We start from the raw sequence: 22,882 nt of genomic DNA, 5'->3' as shown, positions 1-22,882 counted from the left end.
CTACCTACCTGACTGACATACACTGACCTACCTACCTGACATACATACACTGACCTACCTACCTGACTGACATACACTGACCTACCTACCTGACTGACATACACTGACCTACCTACCTGACATACACTGACCTACCTGACACACATACACTGACCTACCTACCTGACTGACACACACTGACCTACCTACCTGACATACACACACTGACCTACCTACCTGACAGACATACACTGACCTACCTACCTGCCACACACTGACCTACCTACCTGACATACATACACTGACCTAACTACCTGACTGACATACACTGACCTACCTACCTGACATACACTGACCTACCTACCTGACATACATACACTGACCTACCTACCTGACACACATACACTGACCTACCTACCTGACACACACTGACCTACCTACCTGACATACATACACTGACCTACCTACCTGACATACACTGACCTACCTACCTGACTGACATACACTGACCTACCTACCTGACATACATACACTGACCTACCTACCTGACTGACATACACTGACCTACCTACCTGACAGACATACACTGACCTACCTACCTGACTGACATACACTGACCTACCTACCTGACTGACACACACTGACCTACCTACCTGACATACATACACTGACCTACCTACCTGACATACACTGACCTACCTACCTACCTGACATACACTGACCTACCTACCTGACATACATACACTGACCTACCTACCTGACTGACATACACTGACCTACCTACCTGACATACATACACTGACCTACCTACCTGACTGACATACACTGACCTACCTACCTGACAGACATACACTGACCTACCTACCTGCCACACACTGACCTACCTACCTACCTGACATACACTGACCTACCTACCTGACATACATACACTGACCTACCTACCTGACTGACACACACTGACCTACCTACCTGACTGACACACACTGACCTACCTACCTGACATACATACACTGACCTACCTACCTGACATACATACACTGACCTACCTACCTGACATACATACACTGACCTACCTACCTGACATACATACACTGACCTACCTACCTGACATACACTGACCTACCTACCTGACATACATACACTGACCTACCTACCTGACATACACTGACCTACCTACCTGACACACATACACTGACCTACCTACCTGACTGACATACACTGACCTACCTACCTGACTGACACACACTGACCTACCTACCTGACTGACACACACTGACCTTCCTACCTGACATACACTGACCTACCTACCTGACTGACATACACTGACCTACCTACCTGACATACATACACTGACCTACCTACCTGACATACATACACTGACCTACCTACCTGACATACATACACTGACCTTCCTACCTGACTGACATACACTGACCTACCTACCTGACTGACATACACTGACCTACCTACCTGACATACACTGACCTACCTACCTACCTGACATACACTGACCTACCTACCTGACATACACTGACCTACCTACCTGACTGACACACACTGACCTACCTACCTGACATACACTGACCTACCTACCTACCTGACATACACTGACCTACCTGACATACATACACTGACCTACCTACCTGACTGACACACACTGACCTACCTACCTGACTGACACACACTGACCTACCTACCTGACTGACACACACTGACCTACCTACCTGACTGACACACATACACTGACCTACCTACCTGACATACACTGACCTACCTACCTGACATACATACACTGACCTACCTACCTGACACACACTGACCTACCTACCTGACTGACACACACTGACCTACCTACCTGACATGCATACACTGACCTACCTACCTGACATACATACACTGACCTACCTACCTGACTGACACACACTGACCTTCCTACCTGACTGACATACACTGACCTACCTACCTGACATACACTGACCTACCTACCTGACATACATACACTGACCTACCTACCTGACTGACACACACTGACCTACCTACCTGACTGACATACACTGACCTACCTACCTACCTGACATACACTGACCTACCTGACATACATACACTGACCTACCTACCTGACTGACACACACTGACCTACCTACCTGACTGACACACACTGACCTACCTACCTGATTGACACACACTGACCTACCTACCTGACTGACACACATACACTGACCTACCTACCTGACATACACTGACCTACCTACCTGACATACATACACTGACCTACCTACCTGACTGACACACACTGACCTACCTACCTGACTGACACACATACACTGACCTACCTACCTGACACACACTGACCTACCTACCTGACTGACACACACTGACCTACCTACCTGACATACATACACTGACCTACCTACCTGACATACACTGACCTACCTACCTGACTGACATACACTGACCTACCTACCTGACTGACACACATACACTGACCTACCTACCTGACATACACTGACCTACCTACCTGACTGACACACACTGACCTACCTACCTGACATACATACACTGACCTACCTACCTGACATACACTGACCTACCTACCTGACATACATACACTGACCTACCTACCTGACTGACATACACTGACCTACCTACCTGACTGACATACACTGACCTACCTACCTGACTGGCACACACTGACCTACCTACCTAACATACACTGACCTACCTACCTGACTGACATACACTGACCTACCTACCTGACATACATACACTAACCTACCTACCTGACATACATACACTGACCTACCTACCTGACTGACATACACTGACCTACCTACCTGACATACATACACTGACCTACCTACCTGACTGACATACACTGACCTACCTACCTGACATACATACACTGACCTACCTACCTGACTGGCACACACTGACCTACCTACCTGACATACATACACTAACCTACCTACCTGACATACATACACTGACCTACCTACCTGACATACACTGACCTACCTACCTGACATACACTGACCTACCTACCTGACTGACATACACTGACCTACCTACCTGACATACATACACTGACCTACCTACCTGACATACATACACTGACCTACCTACCTGACATACATACACTGACCTACCTACCTGACATACATACACTGACCTACCTACCTGACTGACATACACTGACCTACCTACCTGACATACATACACTGACCTACCTACCTGACTGACATACACTGACCTACCTACCTGACATACATACACTGACCTACCTACCTGACTGACATACACTGACCTACCTACCTGACTGACACACATACACTGACCTACCTACCTGACTGACATACACTGACCTACCTACCTGACATACACTGACCTACCTGACACACATACACTGACCTACCTACCTGACTGACACACACTGACCTACCTACCTGACTGACACACACTGACCTACCTACCTGACAGACATACACTGACCTACCTACCTGCCACACACTGACCTACCTACCTGACATACATACACTGACCTAACTACCTGACTGACATACACTGACCTACCTACCTGACATACACTGACCTACCTACCTGACATACATACACTGACCTACCTACCTGACACACATACACTGACCTACCTACCTGACACACACTGACCTACCTACCTGACATACATACACTGACCTACCTACCTGACATACACTGACCTACCTACCTGACTGACATACACTGACCTACCTACCTGACATACATACACTGACCTACCTACCTGACTGACATACACTGACCTACCTACCTGACAGACATACACTGACCTACCTACCTGACTGACATACACTGACCTACCTACCTGACTGACATACACTGACCTACCTACCTGACTGACACACACTGACCTACCTACCTGACATACATACACTGACCTACCTACCTGACATACACTGACCTACCTACCTACCTGACATACACTGACCTACCTACCTGACATACATACACTGACCTACCTACCTGACTGACATACACTGACCTACCTACCTGACATACATACACTGACCTACCTACCTGACTGACATACACTGACCTACCTACCTGACAGACATACACTGACCTACCTACCTGCCACACACTGACCTACCTACCTACCTGACATACACTGACCTACCTACCTGACATACATACACTGACCTACCTACCTGACTGACACACACTGACCTACCTACCTGACTGACACACACTGACCTACCTACCTGACTGACACACACTGACCTACCTACCTGACTGACACACATACACTGACCTACCTACCTGACATACACTGACCTACCTACCTGACTGACACACACTGACCTACCTACCTGACATGCATACACTGACCTACCTACCTGACATACATACACTGACCTACCTACCTGACTGACACACACTGACCTTCCTACCTGACTGACATACACTGACCTACCTACCTGACATACACTGACCTACCTACCTGACATACATACACTGACCTACCTACCTGACTGACACACACTGACCTACCTACCTGACTGACATACACTGACCTACCTACCTACCTGACATACACTGACCTACCTGACATACATACACTGACCTACCTACCTGACTGACACACACTGACCTACCTACCTGACTGACACACATACACTGACCTACCTACCTGACATACACTGACCTACCTACCTGACATACATACACTGACCTACCTACCTGACTGACACACACTGACCTACCTACCTGACTGACACACATACACTGACCTACCTACCTGACACACACTGACCTACCTACCTGACTGACACACACTGACCTACCTACCTGACATACATACACTGACCTACCTACCTGACATACACTGACCTACCTACCTGACTGACATACACTGACCTACCTACCTGACTGACACACATACACTGACCTACCTACCTGACATACACTGACCTACCTACCTGACTGACACACACTGACCTACCTACCTGACATACATACACTGACCTACCTACCTGACATACACTGACCTACCTACCTGACATACATACACTGACCTACCTACCTGACTGACATACACTGACCTACCTACCTGACTGACATACACTGACCTACCTACCTGACTGGCACACACTGACCTACCTACCTAACATACACTGACCTACCTACCTGACTGACATACACTGACCTACCTACCTGACATACATACACTAACCTACCTACCTGACATACATACACTGACCTACCTACCTGACTGACATACACTGACCTACCTACCTGACATACATACACTGACCTACCTACCTGACTGACATACACTGACCTACCTACCTGACATACATACACTGACCTACCTACCTGACTGGCACACACTGACCTACCTACCTGACATACATACACTAACCTACCTACCTGACATACATACACTGACCTACCTACCTGACATACACTGACCTACCTACCTGACATACACTGACCTACCTACCTGACTGACATACACTGACCTACCTACCTGACATACATACACTGACCTACCTACCTGACATACATACACTGACCTACCTACCTGACATACATACACTGACCTACCTACCTGACATACATACACTGACCTACCTACCTGACATACATACACTGACCTACCTACCTGACATACATACACTGACCTACCTACCTGACATACATACACTGACCTACCTACCTGACTGACACACACTGACCTACCTACCTGACATACATACACTGACCTACCTACCTGACATACACTGACCTACCTACCTGACATACACTGACCTACATACCTGACATACACTGACCTACCTACCTGACACACACTGACCTACCTACCTGACTGACATACACTGACCTACCTACCTGACATACATACACTGACCTACCTACCTGACATACACTGACCTACCTACCTGACTGACACACACTGACCTACCTACCTGACTGACATACACTGACCTACCTACCTGACTGACATACACTGACCTACCTACCTGACTGACATACACTAACCTACCTACCTGACATGCATACACTGACCTACCTACCTGACTGACACACACTGACCTACCTACCTGACATACATACACTGACCTACCTACCTGACTGACATACACTGACCTACCTACCTGACATACATACACTGACCTACCTACCTGACTGACATACACTGACCTACCTACCTGACTTGCACACACTGACCTACCTACCTGACATACATACACTAACCTACCTACCTGACATACATACACTGACCTACCTACCTGACATACACTGACCTACCTACCTGACTGACATACACTGACCTACCTACCTGACATACATACACTGACCTACCTACCTGACATACATACACTGACCTACCTACCTGACTGACACACACTGACCTACCTACCTGACATACATACACTGACCTACCTACCTGACATACATACACTGACCTACCTACCTGACATACATACACTGACCTACCTACCTGACATACACTGACCTACCTACCTGACTGACACACACTGACCTACCTACCTGACTGACATACACTGACCTACCTACCTGACTGACATACACTGACCTACCTACCTGACACACATACACTGACCTACCTACCTGACTGACACACACTGACCTACCTACCTGACATGCATACACTGACCTACCTACCTGACATACATACACTGACCTACCTACCTGACTGACACACACTGACCTACCTACCTGACATACATACACTGACCTACCTACCTGACTGACATACACTGACCTACCTACCTGACTGACATACACTGACCTCCCTACCTGACATACACTGACCTACCTACCTGACATACATACACTGACCTACCTACCTGACACACACTGACCTACCTACCTGATATACACTGACCTACCTACCTGACATACACTGACCTACCTACCTGACACACACTGACCTACCTACCTGATATACACTGACCTACCTACCTGACACACACTGACCTACCTACCTGACACACACTGACCTACCTACCTGATATACACTGACCTACCTACCTGACATACACTGACCTACCTACCTGACATACATACACTGACCTACCTACCTGACTGACACACACTGACCTACCTACCTGACTGACACACACTGACCTACCTACCTGACTGACACACACTGACCTACCTACCTAACATACACTGACCTACCTACCTGACTGACACACACTGACCTACCTACCTGACATACATACACTGACCTACCTACCTGACATACATACACTGACCTACCTACCTGACATACATACACTGACCTACCTACCTGACATACATACACTGACCTACCTACCTGACATACATACACTGACCTACCTACCTGACTCACATACACTGACCTACCTACCTGACATACATACACTGACCTACCTACCTGACATACATACACTGACCTAACTACCTGACATACATACACTGACCTACCTACCTGACTGACATACACTGACCTACCTACCTGACTGACACACTGACCTACCTACCTGACATACATACACTGACCTACCTACCTGACTGACACACACTGACATACACTGACCTACCTACCTGACATACATACACTGACCTACCTACCTGACTGACATACACTGACCTACCTACCTGACTGACATACACTGACCTAACTACCTGACATACATACACTGACCTACCTACCTGACATACATACACTGACCTACCTACCTGACATACATACACTGACCTACCTACCTGACATACATACACTGACCTACCTACCTGACTCACATACACTGACCTACCTACCTGACTGACATACACTGACCTACCTACCTGACATACACTGACCTACCTACCATACATACACTGACCTACCTACCTGACATACATACACTGACCTACCTACCTGACAGACATACACTGACCTACCTACCTGACTGACACACACTGACCTACCTACCTGACATACATACACTGACCTACCTACCTGACATACATACACTGACCTACCTACTTGACATACACTGACCTACCTACCTGACTGACACACACTGACCTACCTACCTGACATACATACACTGACCTACCTACCTGACTGACATACACTGACCTACCTACTTGACATACATACACTGACCTACCTACCTGACACACACTGACCTACCTACCTGACTGACACACATACACTGACCTACCTACTTGACATACACTGACCTACCTACCTGACATACATACACTGACCTACCTACCTGACACACTCTGACCTACCTACCTGACTGACATACACTGACCTACCTACCTGACATACATACACTGACCTACCTACCTGACACACACTGACCTACCTACCTGACTGACATACACTGACCTACCTACCTGACTGACACACACTGACCTACCTACCTGACTGACACACACTGACCTACCTACCTGACTGACACACACTGACCTACCTACCTGACTGACACACACTGACCTACCTACCTGACTGACACACACTGACCTACCTACCTGACATACACTGACCTAACTACCTGACATACATACACTGACCTACCTACCTGACTGACACACATACACTGACCTACCTACCTGACATACATACACTGACCTACCTACCTGACTGACACACACTGACCTACCTACCTGACTGACACACACTGACCTACCTACCTGAATGACATACACTGACCTACCTACCTGACATACATACACTGACCTACCTACCTGACTGACACACACTGACCTACCTACCTGACTGACATACACTGACCTACCTACCTGACTGACACACACTGACCTACCTACCTGACTGACACACACTGACCTACCTACCTGACTGACACACATACACTGACCTACCTACCTGACTGACACACACTGACCTACCTACCTGACATACATACACTGACCTACCTACCTGACATACATACACTGACCTACCTACCTGACTGACATACACTGACCTACCTACCTGACATACATACACTGACCTACCTACCTGACTGACACACACTGACCTACCTACCTGACATACACTGACCTACCTACCTGACATACACTGACCTACCTACCTGACATACACTGACCTACCTACCTGACTGACATACACTGACCTACCTACCTGACATACATACACTGACCTACCTACCTGACTGACACACACTGACATACACTGACCTACCTACCTGACATACATACACTGACCTACCTACCTGACATACACTGACCTACCTACCTGACTGACACACACTGACCTACCTACCTGACATACACTGACCTACCTACCTGACATACACTGACCTACCTACCTGACTGACATACACTGACCTACCTACCTGACATACATACACTGACCTACCTACCTGACTGACACACACTGACATACACTGACCTACCTACCTGACATACATACACTGACCTACCTACCTGACATACACTGACCTACCTGACATACACTGACCTACCTACCTGACATACACTGACCTACCTACCTGACATACACTGACCTACCTACCTGTCATACATACACTGACCTACCTACCTGACATACATACACTGACCTACCTACCTGACTGACATACACTGACCTACCTACCTGTCATACATACACTGACCTACCTACCTGACACACACTGACCTACCTACCTGACATACATACACTGACCTACCTACCTGACTGACATACACTGACCTACCTACCTGACTGACACACACTGACCTACCTACCTGACATACATACACTGACCTACCTACCTGACATACACTGACCTACCTACCTGACATACATACACTGACCTACCTACCTGACATACATACACTGACCTACCTACCTGACTGACACACACTGACCTACCTACCTGACATACATACACTGACCTACCTACCTGACTGACATACACTGACCTACCTACCTGACATACATACACTGACCTACCTACCTGACATACACTGACCTACCTACCTGACATACATACACTGACCTACCTACCTGACATACATACACTGACCTACCTACCTGACATACATACACTGACCTACCTACCTGACTGACACACACTGACATACACTGACCTACCTACCTGACATACATACACTGACCTACCTACCTGACTGACACACACTGACACACACTGACCTACCTACCTGACATACATACACTGACCTACCTACCTGACATACACTGACCTACCTACCTGACATACACTGACCTACCTACCTGACATACACTGACCTACCTACCTGACATACATACACTGACCTACCTACCTGACTGACACACACTGACCTACCTACCTGACTGACACACACTGACCTACCTACCTGACAGACACACACTGACCTACCTACCTGACTGACATACACTGACCTACCTACCTGACATACATACACTGACCTACCTACCTGACATACATACACTGACCTACCTACCTGACATACACTGACCTACCTACCTGACTGACACACACTGACCTAACTACCTGACTGACACACACTGACCTACCTACCTGACTGACACACACTGACCTACCTACCTACCTGACACACATACACTGACCTACCTACATGACATACACTGACCTACCTACCTGACATACATACACTGACCTAGCTACCTGACATACATACACTGACCTACCTACCTGACTGACATACACTGACCTACCTACCTGACATACATACACTGACCTACCTACCTGACATACACTGACCTACCTACCTGACTGACACACACTGACCTTCCTACCTGACATACACTGACCTACCTACCTGACATACACTGACCTACCTACCTGACTGACATACACTGACCTACCTACCTGACTGACACACACTGACCTACCTACCTGACTGACACACATACACTGACCTACCTACCTGACATACACTGACCTACCTACCTGACATACATACACTGACCTACCTACCTGACTGACATACACTAACCTACCTACCTGACTGACACACACTGACCTACCTACCTGACTGACACACATACACTGACCTACCTACCTGACATACACTGACCTACCTACCTGACATACATACACTGACCTACCTACCTGACTGACATACACTGACCTACCTACCTGACTGACATACACTGACCTACCTAGCTGACATACATACACTGACCTACCTACCTGACTGACATACACTGACCTACCTACCTGACTGACATACACTGACCTACCTACCTGACATACATACACTGACCTACCTACCTGACATACACTGACCTACCTGACACACATACACTGACCTACCTACCTGACATACATACACTGACCTACCTACCTGACATACATACACTGACCTACCTACCTGACATACACTGACCTACCTGACAGACATACACTGACCTACCTACCTGACATACATACACTGACCTACATACCTGACATACACTGACCTACCTACCTGATATACACTGACCTACCTACCTGACATACATACACTGACCTACCTACCTGACATACATACACTGACCTACCTACCTGACATACATACACTGACCTACCTACCTGACATACATACACTGACCTACCTACCTGACATACACTGACCTACCTACCTGACATACACTGACCTACCTACCTGACATACACTGACCTACCTACCTGACATACACTGACCTACCTACCTGATATACACTGACCTACATACCTGACATACACTGACCTACCTACCTGACATACATACACTGACCTACCTACCTGACTGACATACACTGACCTACCTACCTGACTGACATACACTGACCTACCTACCTGACATACACTGACCTACCTACCTGACATACACTGACCTACCTACCTGACATACACTGACCTACCTACCTGACATACATACACTGACCTACCTACCTGACATACATACACTGACCTACCTACCTGACATACACTGACCTACCTACCTGTCATACATACACTGACCTACCTGACACACACTGACCTACCTACCTGACATACACACACTGACCTACCTGACACACACTGACCTACCTACCTGACATACACTGACCTACCTACCACACGCTGACCTACCTGATACACATACACTGACCCACCTACCTGACACACGCTGACCTACCTGACACACACTGACCTAAATACCTGACACACGCTGACCTACCTACCTGACACACGCTGACCTACCTACCTTACACACACTGACCTACCTACCTGACACACACTGACCTACCTGACACACACTGACCTACCTACCTGACACACACTGACCTACCTGACATACACTGACCTACCTGACATACACTGACCTACCTGACACATACACTGACCTACCTACCTGACACACCCTGACCTACCTACCTGACACACATACACTGACCGACCTACCTGACATACATACACTGACCTACCTACCTGACACACACTGACCTACCTACCTGACACACACTGACCTACCTGACCAGGAGACTTCATGTGTCCTGCAGCAACAGCTCATCCGTGGTGTGCGCCCATCATCACAGCAGACAGCCGGAGGAGGGGAGGAGGAGAGCTGAGTGGGGGTCTCACACGGTGGCCTCATTGTAATCCCCGCCTTCTGGAGACTGCAGCGCCTATGATGGACGTCACACGTCCCGCAGTCCCACCATTGGACTAGTGTGACCTCCATCAGAGCTGTAGGCTCCAGAAGGTGGGACCTGCTATGTGACTCGGCCGCACTCGGGATAAGATCGGTCCCCGCTCGGCGGCGATCGGGGCTATAAATAGAATGGTGCCCACTCGAGATTCTGGGATTTTTGGGACCCACTCGGGGCTTCAGCCACGGTGAACCCCCCCCTGCCGACGCCACTGTTTAACGGTGTTCATGTGTTCTGCTGAATTTTCTGCCTGTTCTCACGTTCTGCTGCGAGCCGAACTGGATGGCGTTTGGCTCATCCCTAGTGGCGACCATTAATGTCTCCAGCAGAAAATCGGTAAGTGCTCGTAACACGGCCTTATTGTTGCTCAGCAGGTTTGATGCTGATATTTTTGTTTTGCAAGAGACCTGGTTGTCTAGTTTGGCCGATATTCATCTGGAAAAGAAGGAGTGGAGGCGCGGCCCCTTCTTTTGGTCTCTTGCGGCCGAGCCTTACACTGGAGTTGCGGTACTTTTTTCCGGTGACCTGTCCTCTGATTATTGAGTTAGAAATGGGGAGATGCATGGTCTTAGATGTCTCCAGGGAGGGGGGGCTGCAGGACCTGCACCTGATCAACATCTATGGGCCCCAGACCAAGTGGGACAGGAAATGCCTCTTCATGAAGATCAAGCCTTTTCTTTTTACAGCCCGGCAAGTTGTCTTCGGTGGCGATTTCAAAACCATCACTGAGGACAGGAAAGGTACCAGAGCCAGGCTGGACTGTGACGGCAAAATAGCTAGAGAGGCAGGTCTGGTGGATGTGCACATTCATTGCTGCCCAGACAACGCGGGATTCACTTTTCAGCGAGGTTGTAGTCAGAGTAGAATAGATTTTTTTTTAAGGGGAACTCTGCCTTCTCGGCACTAGTGTGTCAGGCGGTGGAGTTTTCTGATCATTGTATTCTGTCTGTGACTGTCATGGTTATGCAGTAATCTTTCTCTGTCGGCTTACCTCTCCTCCATGTGTTCACCTTTAGAGGCCAGCCGCCCTCACCTGACTGCTTATATAACCTTCCCTCAGCATAGCTCCACCTCAGCCTCTAATTAGGAACACTATATTAACCTGTGCAGTGCAAGCCAACCTGGCTGATCAACCATTGTGTGTTTAGCTTTCGTGTGCTGCTTGCTGTGTCTCCAGTTACCAATCTTGGCCTGTTCTCCACGATCCCTGTCTGCTTGTGACCCTGACCTTTGGCGTGTTCTATGATTATCCTTGTCTACTAGTCGCCCTTAGGGATGAGGTTCGAGTTGAACTCATGTTCGACTCGAACATCGGCGGGTCGCAAGTTCACCGAACAGTGAACAATTTGGGGTGTTCGTTGCAAATTCGAAAGCCTCAATGCAAAAAAAGTTTTAAAAACAGCCTTTTTTCGGGAGCAGTGACTTTAATAATGCTTAAAGTGAAACAATAAAAGTGTAATATTCCTTTAAATTTCGTAGCCGGGGGGTGTCTATAGTATGCCTGTAAAGGGGCGCATGTTTCCCGTGTTTAGAACAGTCTGACAGCAAAATGACATTTCAAAGAAAAAAAGTCATTTAAAACTACTCGCGGCTATTAATGAATTGCCGGTCCGACAATACACATAAAAGTTCATTAATAAAAACGGCATGGGAATTCCCCACAGGGGAACCCCAAACCAAAATTTAAAAAAAAATGGCGTGGGGGTCCCCCTAAATTCCATACCAGGCCCTTCAGGTCTGGTATGGATTTTAAGGGGAACCCCGCGCCAAAAACAAAAAAATGGCGTGGGGTCCCCCCAAAAATCCATACCAGACACTTATCCGAGCACGCAACCTGGCAGGCCACAGTAAAAGAGGGGGGGACGAGAGAGCACCCCCCTCCTGAACCTTACCAGGCCACATGCCCTCAACATTGGGAGGATGCTTTGGGGGGTCCCCCAAAGCACCTTGTCCCCATGTTGATGAGGACAAGGCCCTCATCCCCACAACCCTTGCCCGGTGGTTGTGGGGGTCTGCAGGCGGGGGGCTTCTCGGAATCTGGAAGCCCCCTTTAACAAGGGGACCCCCACATCCTGCCCCCCCGTGTGAAATGGTAAGGGCCTACCGTTTCACAAAAAACTGTCAAAATTGTTAAAAATGACAAGAGACAGTTTTTGACAACTCCTTTATTTAAATGCTTCTTCTTTCTTCTATCTTCTTTTTTCTATCTTCCTTTGGTTTCTTCCTCCATCTTCTTCTTCCTCTGATCCTCTGCTTCTTGCTCTGGTGTTCTCGTCCGGCATCTTCCTCCGCGGCGTCTTCTTCCCTTCTTTGTTCTCGGGCCGCTCCGCATCCATGATGGGAGACTCCCACTGTGTGACGCTTCTCGTCTTCTGAAGGTTCTTAAATAACGGAGGGCAGGGCCACCAGGTGACCCCGCCCCCTCTGACGCACAGGGACTTTCCCGAGGCTTTCCCCATGACGTCAGAGGGGACGGACAGGGAAGTCCCCATGCGTCAGAGGGGGCGGGGTCACCAGGTGGCCCCGCCCTCCATTATTTAAGAACCATCAGAAGATGAGAAGCATCACACAGCGGGAGCCTCCCATCATGGATGCGGAGCAGCCCGAGAAGAAGAAGGGAAGAAGACGCCACGGAGGAAGATGCCAGACGAGAACACCGGAGCAAGAAGCAGAGGATCAGAGGAAGAAGAAGAAGAAGATGGAGGAAGAAACCAAAGGAAGATAGAAGATAGAAGATAGAAGAAAGAAGAAGCATTTAAATAAAGGAATTGTCAAAAACTGTCTCCTGTTATTTTTAACATTTTTGACACTTTTTTGTGAAATGGTAGGGGTACTTTTGTACTCCCTTACAATTTCACACAGGGGGGAGGGCTGGGATCTGGGGGCCCCCTTGTTAAAGGGGGCTTCAAGATTCCGATAAGCCCCCCGCCCACAGACCCCCACAACCACCGGCCAAGGGTTGTGGGGATGAGGCCCTTGTCCTCATCAACATGTCCCAATGTTGAGGGCATGTGGCCTGGTACGGTTCAGGAGGGGGGGCGCTCTTGGCCTGTTCTCGACTACCCCTGTCTGCTTGTGACCCTGACTTTTGGCGTGTTCTATATTTATCCTTGTCTACTAGTTGCACTGATTCCAGTTACCGATCTTGGCCTGTTCTCGACTATCCCTGTCTGCTTGTGACCCTGACCTTTGGCGTGTTCTATGATTATCCTTGTCTACTAGTCGCCCAGACCTTGGCTTATCCCTTTACTATCCTTGTTGTTCCAGCCTGCTGCTTTCTTCCTCTTTCTCCTGTAGTCTACCGTGAGCTGTGAGCTCCTGGGGGCTGTGACCTGGAGCCAGACTGCAGCGCAGTCCATCCTCACCACTAGAGGCTCTGGTGAACACCTGCTGGCTCTTAGACTCCACACCCTGGGGGAATCTATGCTCTAGCTCCCAGTGGGATCTGTGTTGATGCTCCAGTAGACCTGCTTCCTGGACCTCCCAGAGTTCAATCCGCAGCAGTCAGTCCCAGGGTCCACTACCTTAGCGGTCCACTCCTGACTCCTATGGAGTGCATCTGGCACCTGGACTCAGATGACCTGACAGTTTGATCAGCCATTTACCCGGCTGATGTGCCGCTACCCGCAGATGATCCGTTGCAGGGCCTAGTTCGAGACTTGAGACCCAGGTGATGTGATTCCTTCAGATCGGGCAAAGGTAGCCTATATTGTTTCCCTCCTGTCCGGCGGGGCCTTAGCCTGGGCTGCCCCTCTGTGGGAACTGAATGATCCAGTGGTATCTAGCCTGTCTGACTTCCTGAAACTTTTTCGGACTATCTTCGAGGAACCGGGTCATGTCTCCTCAGTGGGCAGCGCCCTTTTACGTCTCTGTCAAGAGTCCACTTCTGTAGGACAGTACGCTCTTTGTTTTCGTATTTTGACTGCTGAACTGAGCTGGAATAATGAGGCCCTAGTTGCAACCTTTTTACATGGCCGCTCTGATAGAGTGAAGGATGAATTAGCGGGAAGTGCTATTCCTGCTGATCTGGATGGTGTCATCACCTTGTGTAACCAGATCAATATTCGTTTTCAGGAGAGGGCTCTGGAAAAAAGACACCAGCACTCCCCGTTTTTTAGGCAGCCTGAGCTCCCTGTCCCCTCTCTTCGTCCCGAGGAGCACCTCCTGCCTGCTGAGGAACCTATGCAGCTGGGCCGGACCAAGTTATCTCCCAAAGTACGCGCTAGGCGCAGAACCTCTAGGCCTGTGCCTCTATTGTGGGGTCAAAGGTCATTTTCGTGACACTTGCTCTCTTCGTCCGGAAAAACCCTCAGGGATAATACATCTGGAAAGTGGAGTATTGGACCCTGAAATATCACCTTCACCTTCTCTCTTCTCCTTTCTGTGTTCCTTCATGTCAGCGCTTCCTCTCATTCGGTCTTGGCATATCTGGATTCCAGAGCCGTTGGCAATTTCATGGACCGTGGAACTGCATCTTCCATGAGGCTTACCCTTTTGCCCCTCACAACGCCATTGGTGGTCTTGGCAATTAATGGCACTGTTCTCCCAGGGAGCCTTATCCGTTTCCAGACTCTCCCTGTTAAGATGTCGGTAGAGACACTCCACCAGGAGTGGATATCCTTCCTTATCTTACCTAAGGCTTCATCTCCTATCATTTTAGGTCTTCCTTGGTTATGGCTCCATTCTCCACACGTTGACTGTACTGCTGGACAGATCCTGACTTGGGGTTCCTCCTGTTCCTCTTCCTGCCTACTCAAGGTTGCCCCAAAAGAGAAACTTCCTGTTGCCACCATTCCAGTATCTTCTGCTCTTCCCACTGTATATAGCGATTTCTGGGATTTGTCCCGCAATAGTTGGGCCGAGGCACTCTCTGGGTCATGTGGCACTCTGGATGAGGAGCCCACCTGTGAACCTGAGCCAATCATTTACTCCAGTTTGTATAACCATTTACACTTGCCTGTACTTAAACTCCCTTGGACGCACAGCCAGGTTAACTTGTCCGCAAGTTCCACAGTCGCTGCGCCCTGCGATGCGATTGAGGTAGTTGCTACACCTGGTAATTCTTTTCAGTCGGCCTTTGCACCAGTTATGCCAGCCCAGCCCATGCCCCGCGAGCTTCCTGCTTTTTCCTATTCAGGACCTTCTGTAACCTGGCCTCACCCTACTACGTCTGTCATGGAACGTCCCTCACTTCGATTGAGTGCTTCCGTCAGTATACCGCTTCCTAAGTTCTGGAACACGAGTCCAATGGATCCGGCTATAGGAACCCCCAAGAACTAGACAACACCAGTCTTGGAGTACATCAGGACTAACTCTTTATTTGAGATCTCACACACATTTATACAGCAGGATGACTCAAAGCTAACCTAATTAACATGAGCTAATTTACTAAAAAATTTACCCAGACTAGATAACAGACTTGTGGGTACCGAGCTTCACACAGTAGTATAAACACAATAGCTGGAGCTAATTACAATCATCAATACAAACAACAATCCCCCCCCTCCTCAGCCTAGACTGTTCATCTCCTAGCCAGTGCTGGTGGCTAATGTGATCAGCTCATTCAATTAACACACATTACCATAAACATCAACACAGGGTTAATTAGAACAAACAACAGTGAGTTGAATACCCTTAGATCCTAGACTAAACTTATTTACATTAAACACATTATAGCTGACATCAGACAGGTGAGTGGAGTTGATGACATTAGCATCTTCTCACAGTATGAGTCCCAACAGTATGACTCAGTCACTATAGCAACTATGGCATATAAAGGGTCCCCAGAGTCTGTGTGTCCTGGGGGGACATGGAGCTGAATCCAAAGTAACACCAACCCCAGGGTCCCCAGGCATACAGCTCACAGAGAGCACCATTCCCCCAAATGCCAGGGCCCATAATCTGTTGGCAAGAGGCTTGCGTTCAGTCCCCTCCAATAGCCTCTGTTTCGGGTGAGTCTGTCACATTTCTCCCCCATCAAAGGTTGACTAACAAGGTCCCAGACCTCCACCTGGTCTGGACATGCGTTAGCCAGGCAGAGTGAACTCACATAGTCTTCCCGCATGATCTCCATTCTTGGCTGCACGGAATAGTTGACCTCAGTAGGTGTGGGGCAGAGGTCATTTACTCTCTGGCTGCCAGGGCTTCAGCTGGATTGTTTTTAACATTCCTTGGCTCGGTCTGCTGCTGGGCAGAGGGGCCGATCACCCCAGCTTCCTGAAGCTGTAGAGAGACACTAGGTGCTAGGCAGAGGCCAGCGGTGCTCTGCCCTGTTGCCAGCGATTCAGCTGGGAATAGCATCTCCACTACATCAGCTTGTCGTCGGAGAGAGGGGCCAACTGCCCCGACTCCCTGGATCTCCACAGTTGTTGCCGGTGCTGGGCAGAGGTTGGTAGCACTCTGCCCTGTTGCCAGCACTTCTGCTGGGGACTCCGCATCCTCCGCTCCGGCTAACCGTTGGGGCAGGAGGCTGGCTTCCTCCACTCCCAAACTGTGTAGCTGCCATTGGAAAGGGGAGCCGGCTGCTTCCTTTTCCATTCCCTCATCTGGTTGCTTGGACGACATGTCGATGATACTGTCTCCCAGGTGCACGGATCTTTGCTGGGGAGGAAAGTCCGCTTCCTCCACCCTGGCCAACTGTTGGGGAGGGACAACACACACCTCCTCTCCCTTCTCCCCCTGTATCTGCTGCTGGTAAGTGATTGCCACCTTCTCAACCTGAGCCTCCGAAACTGCCACAGGTGTGGGGCAGAGGTCTTGGACCCTCTGTCCGGTTGCCAGCACTTCTGCTGGGGGTTTGCCAGGTGGTTCCTCCTCTACAGAAATGTCTATTAAATCCCCAGTCTCTGGAATTGATGTCTGGGGATATAGGTTCACCATCTCCTGTCCATGGAACCCAGAAGATGTTATCAGTGCTGGACAGAAGTTAGCAGAGCTCTGCCCTGTGGTCAGCACTTCAGGTTTGGGGACGGCAATCTTCAGATTTTCCACTGCCGATTCTCTGGCATGTTGCTGAATGTGTTCTAGCAGTTTCCTGTATGCCCTTTCCAGATGCTGTTCCTTCCTTAGCAAATGGTCCAGATCAGGTTTGAGCTCTGAGACTCCTGCAAGACCGAGCATAGCCTCTCTATATTCTCGCAGGTCCTCAAGGTCAAGTTCTCCTTCATCGCCAAACACAAAATGATCTGTAAGGCTCTCCCACAGCAATCCAGGGCCGCCAAAGTCATATCCCTCCGGAGAGCATTCTGTTGTCTCCCCTAAATATCCCTCCTCTGCGTGCCATTGCAGAGCCTGATAACAATTGTCTAGCTCTATCTCCTGCTGGACCAGCCTGTCCAACTCAGTCACCCATTGCTCCTGGGGCCGCTCTCCCAGGAATGCCATCCGCAATGCCCGTTGGTCACTGGCCCATTGCTCTTGGGTTGGAAAGCACTTGCCCTGTTTTATATCAGCGAGCTTGAGGGCTCTAATCCAGAGCTCCACCCGAATTTGCTGCCTGAGCTCTAGGTATTCATCCTCAGACACAGTCCTGGTGTATGTTGAAAGGATGATCCGCAGCAGCCCCGGGAACTCTAATGCCAGGTCCATATCTCCGCTGGGGTGACTGAAGTCTGCTATCCTGATCTTGGATCCAGGTGGAGGTTTAGATTTCCCAGACTGCAGGAAGCTTTCCCGCTGCTTGCCACCAATGTCATGGAACGTCCCACACTCCACTTGAGTGCTTCCGTCGGTATACTGCTTCCTAAGTTCTGGAACACGAGTCCAATGGATCCGGCTATAGGAACCCCCAAGAACTAGACAACACCAGTCTTGGAGTACATCAGGACTAACTCTTTATTTGAGATCTCACACACATTTATACAGCAGGCTGACTCAAAGCTAACCTAATTAACATGAGCTAATTTACTAAAAAATTTACCCAGACCAGATGACAGACTTGTGGGCACCGAGCTTCACACAGTAGTATAAACACAATAGCTGGAGCTAATTACAATTATCAATACAAACAACAATCTCCCCCCCTCCTCAGCCTAGACTGTTCGTCTCCTAGCCAGTGCTGGTGGCTAATGTGATCAGCTCATTCAATTAACACACATTACCATAAACATCAACACAGGGTTAATTAGAACAAACAACAATGAGTTGAAAACCCATAGAACCTAGACTAAACTTATTTACATTAAACACATTACAGCTGACATCAGACAGGTGAGTGGAGTTGATGACATCAGCATCTTCTCACAGTATGAGTCCCAACAGTATGGCTCAGTCACTATTGCTACTATGGCAAATACAGGGTCCCCAGAGTCTGTGTGTTTTGGGGGGACATGGAGCTGAATCCAAAGTAACACCAACCCCAGGGTCCCCAGGCATACAGCTCACAGAGAGCACCATTCCCCCAAATGCCAGGGCCCATAATCTGTTGGCAAGAGGCTAGCGTTCAGTCCCCTCCAATAGCCTCTGTCTCGGGTGAGTCCATTCAAACTTGTCTAAGAGGCTCAATCCATCTTTTGGATAGACTGCCTCATTGGGCCAGGTGGGGTTTTTAACCTTTCTTTCTGGACTCTCTGGATTCTGCTTGTATTTCAGCTATCCAGCTTGAGTCTTGTGACACGTCACCTTCTAACCAATCTGGTCTCAGGAATCCACTGACCTCTGCCCAGTCTGATGGTCCTGTGCTGGATGTCCAGCTCATCTTTAAGGGTCTGGGGGACCCTGCTCAGACTCCTGATGGTCTTTTCATGCCATTACCCATTCCTAAGAAGCCTTTAGTCCTCAATAAGTCCTCTCATCCTCTCCCTACCTCGGTTTCGGTCTCTAAGGATAATCTAAAGTACAAGGTTAGTCAAGTTCTGGATTCCCGGTGCTGTAGAGGCATTGGAAAGGGTTTGGTCCCGAGGAGAAGTCTTGGATCACTGCATCTGAGATCTTTGCGGCTCGTCTGTTGAGGTTTCATCTGGAGTTTCCCTTTAAGCCTGGGCTCAGGCAGGGGAGGGGATGGCCTTGTAAGAGGGGGGTACTGTCATGGTTATGCAGTAATCTTTCTCTGTCGGCTTACCTCTCCTCCATGTGTTCACCTTTAGAGGCCAGCCACCCTCACCTGACTGCTTATATAACCTTCCCTCAGCATAGCTCAACCTCAGCCTCTAATTAAGAATACTATATTAACCTGTGCATTGCAAGCCAACCTTGCTGATAAACCATTGTGTGTTTAGCTTTTGTGTGTTACTTGCTGTGTCTCCTACATCTGATTCCAGTTACCAATCTTGGCCTGTTCTCGACTATCCCTGTCTGCTTGTGACCCTGACCTTTGGGGTGTTCTATGATTATCCTTGTCTACTAGTGTCCCCGACCTTGGCTTATCCCTTTACTATCCTTGTTGTTCCAGCCTGCTGCTTCCTTCCTCTTTCTCCTGTAGTCTACCGTGAGCTGTGAGCTCCTGGGGGCCGCGACCTGGAGCCAGAAGCAGCGCAGTCCATCCTCACCACTAGAGGCTCTGGTGAACACCTGCTGGCTCTTAGACTCCGTGCCCTGGGGGAATCTATGCTCTAGCTCCCAGTGGGATCTGTGTTGATGCTCCAGTAGACCTGCTTCCCGAATCTCCCAGAGTTCAATCCGCAGCAGTCAGCCCCAGGGTCCACTACCTTAGCCGTGCATTCCTGACTCCTATTGAGTGCATCTGTCACCTAGACTCAGATGACCTGACAGTGACTCTGAACAGCCCCGATATACCATCTAGGGGGAGGTGTACCTGGAAGCTTAATTTGGCACTCCTGGATGATGGGAAGGTGAGTCAATCCTTTGAGGATTTTTTTCAGGCACAGGTATCGATCATGGACTTTTGCAGCAGTTATTCAGAGTGGTGGGAGCTTACAAAACGAAGGATCATTGGGATTTTCAAGGACATAGGAAGAAATAAACAGCTTGATAAGCATGTCTCCTACCAGCATCTGCGGCGGAAGCTTGATAGGCTTGTCTCAAATAATGGAGATCCAGGCATGATCTCTGAGGTTAAACTCTAGCTCAGGGAGTATCAATCTGACAGGCATGCCTCTTTGGTTCTGGAAAGGGATTATGGGAAATATCACTCGCCTGACCCTTTCCAGAATTGCAAACAAGGTAGAGCAGTTAAGTCAGTTGTAGGCCTAGTTGACAGTACAGGTTCCTTTATGAAGTCCAAGTCAGGGATCCTGGAAACCACCAGGTCATATTATGCTGACCTCCTGGGCAGGAGGGACCTCGTCAGGGCAGGCATGTCAGGTTTTCTGGATTCTATTCCAGGACTGGGAAATG

Source organism: Aquarana catesbeiana, linkage group LG01 (genome assembly GCF_042186555.1).
Source record: "Aquarana catesbeiana isolate 2022-GZ linkage group LG01, ASM4218655v1, whole genome shotgun sequence".
Classification (NCBI taxonomy): Eukaryota; Metazoa; Chordata; class Amphibia; order Anura; family Ranidae; genus Aquarana; species Aquarana catesbeiana.
This window is presented reverse-complemented; position numbering follows the sequence as displayed.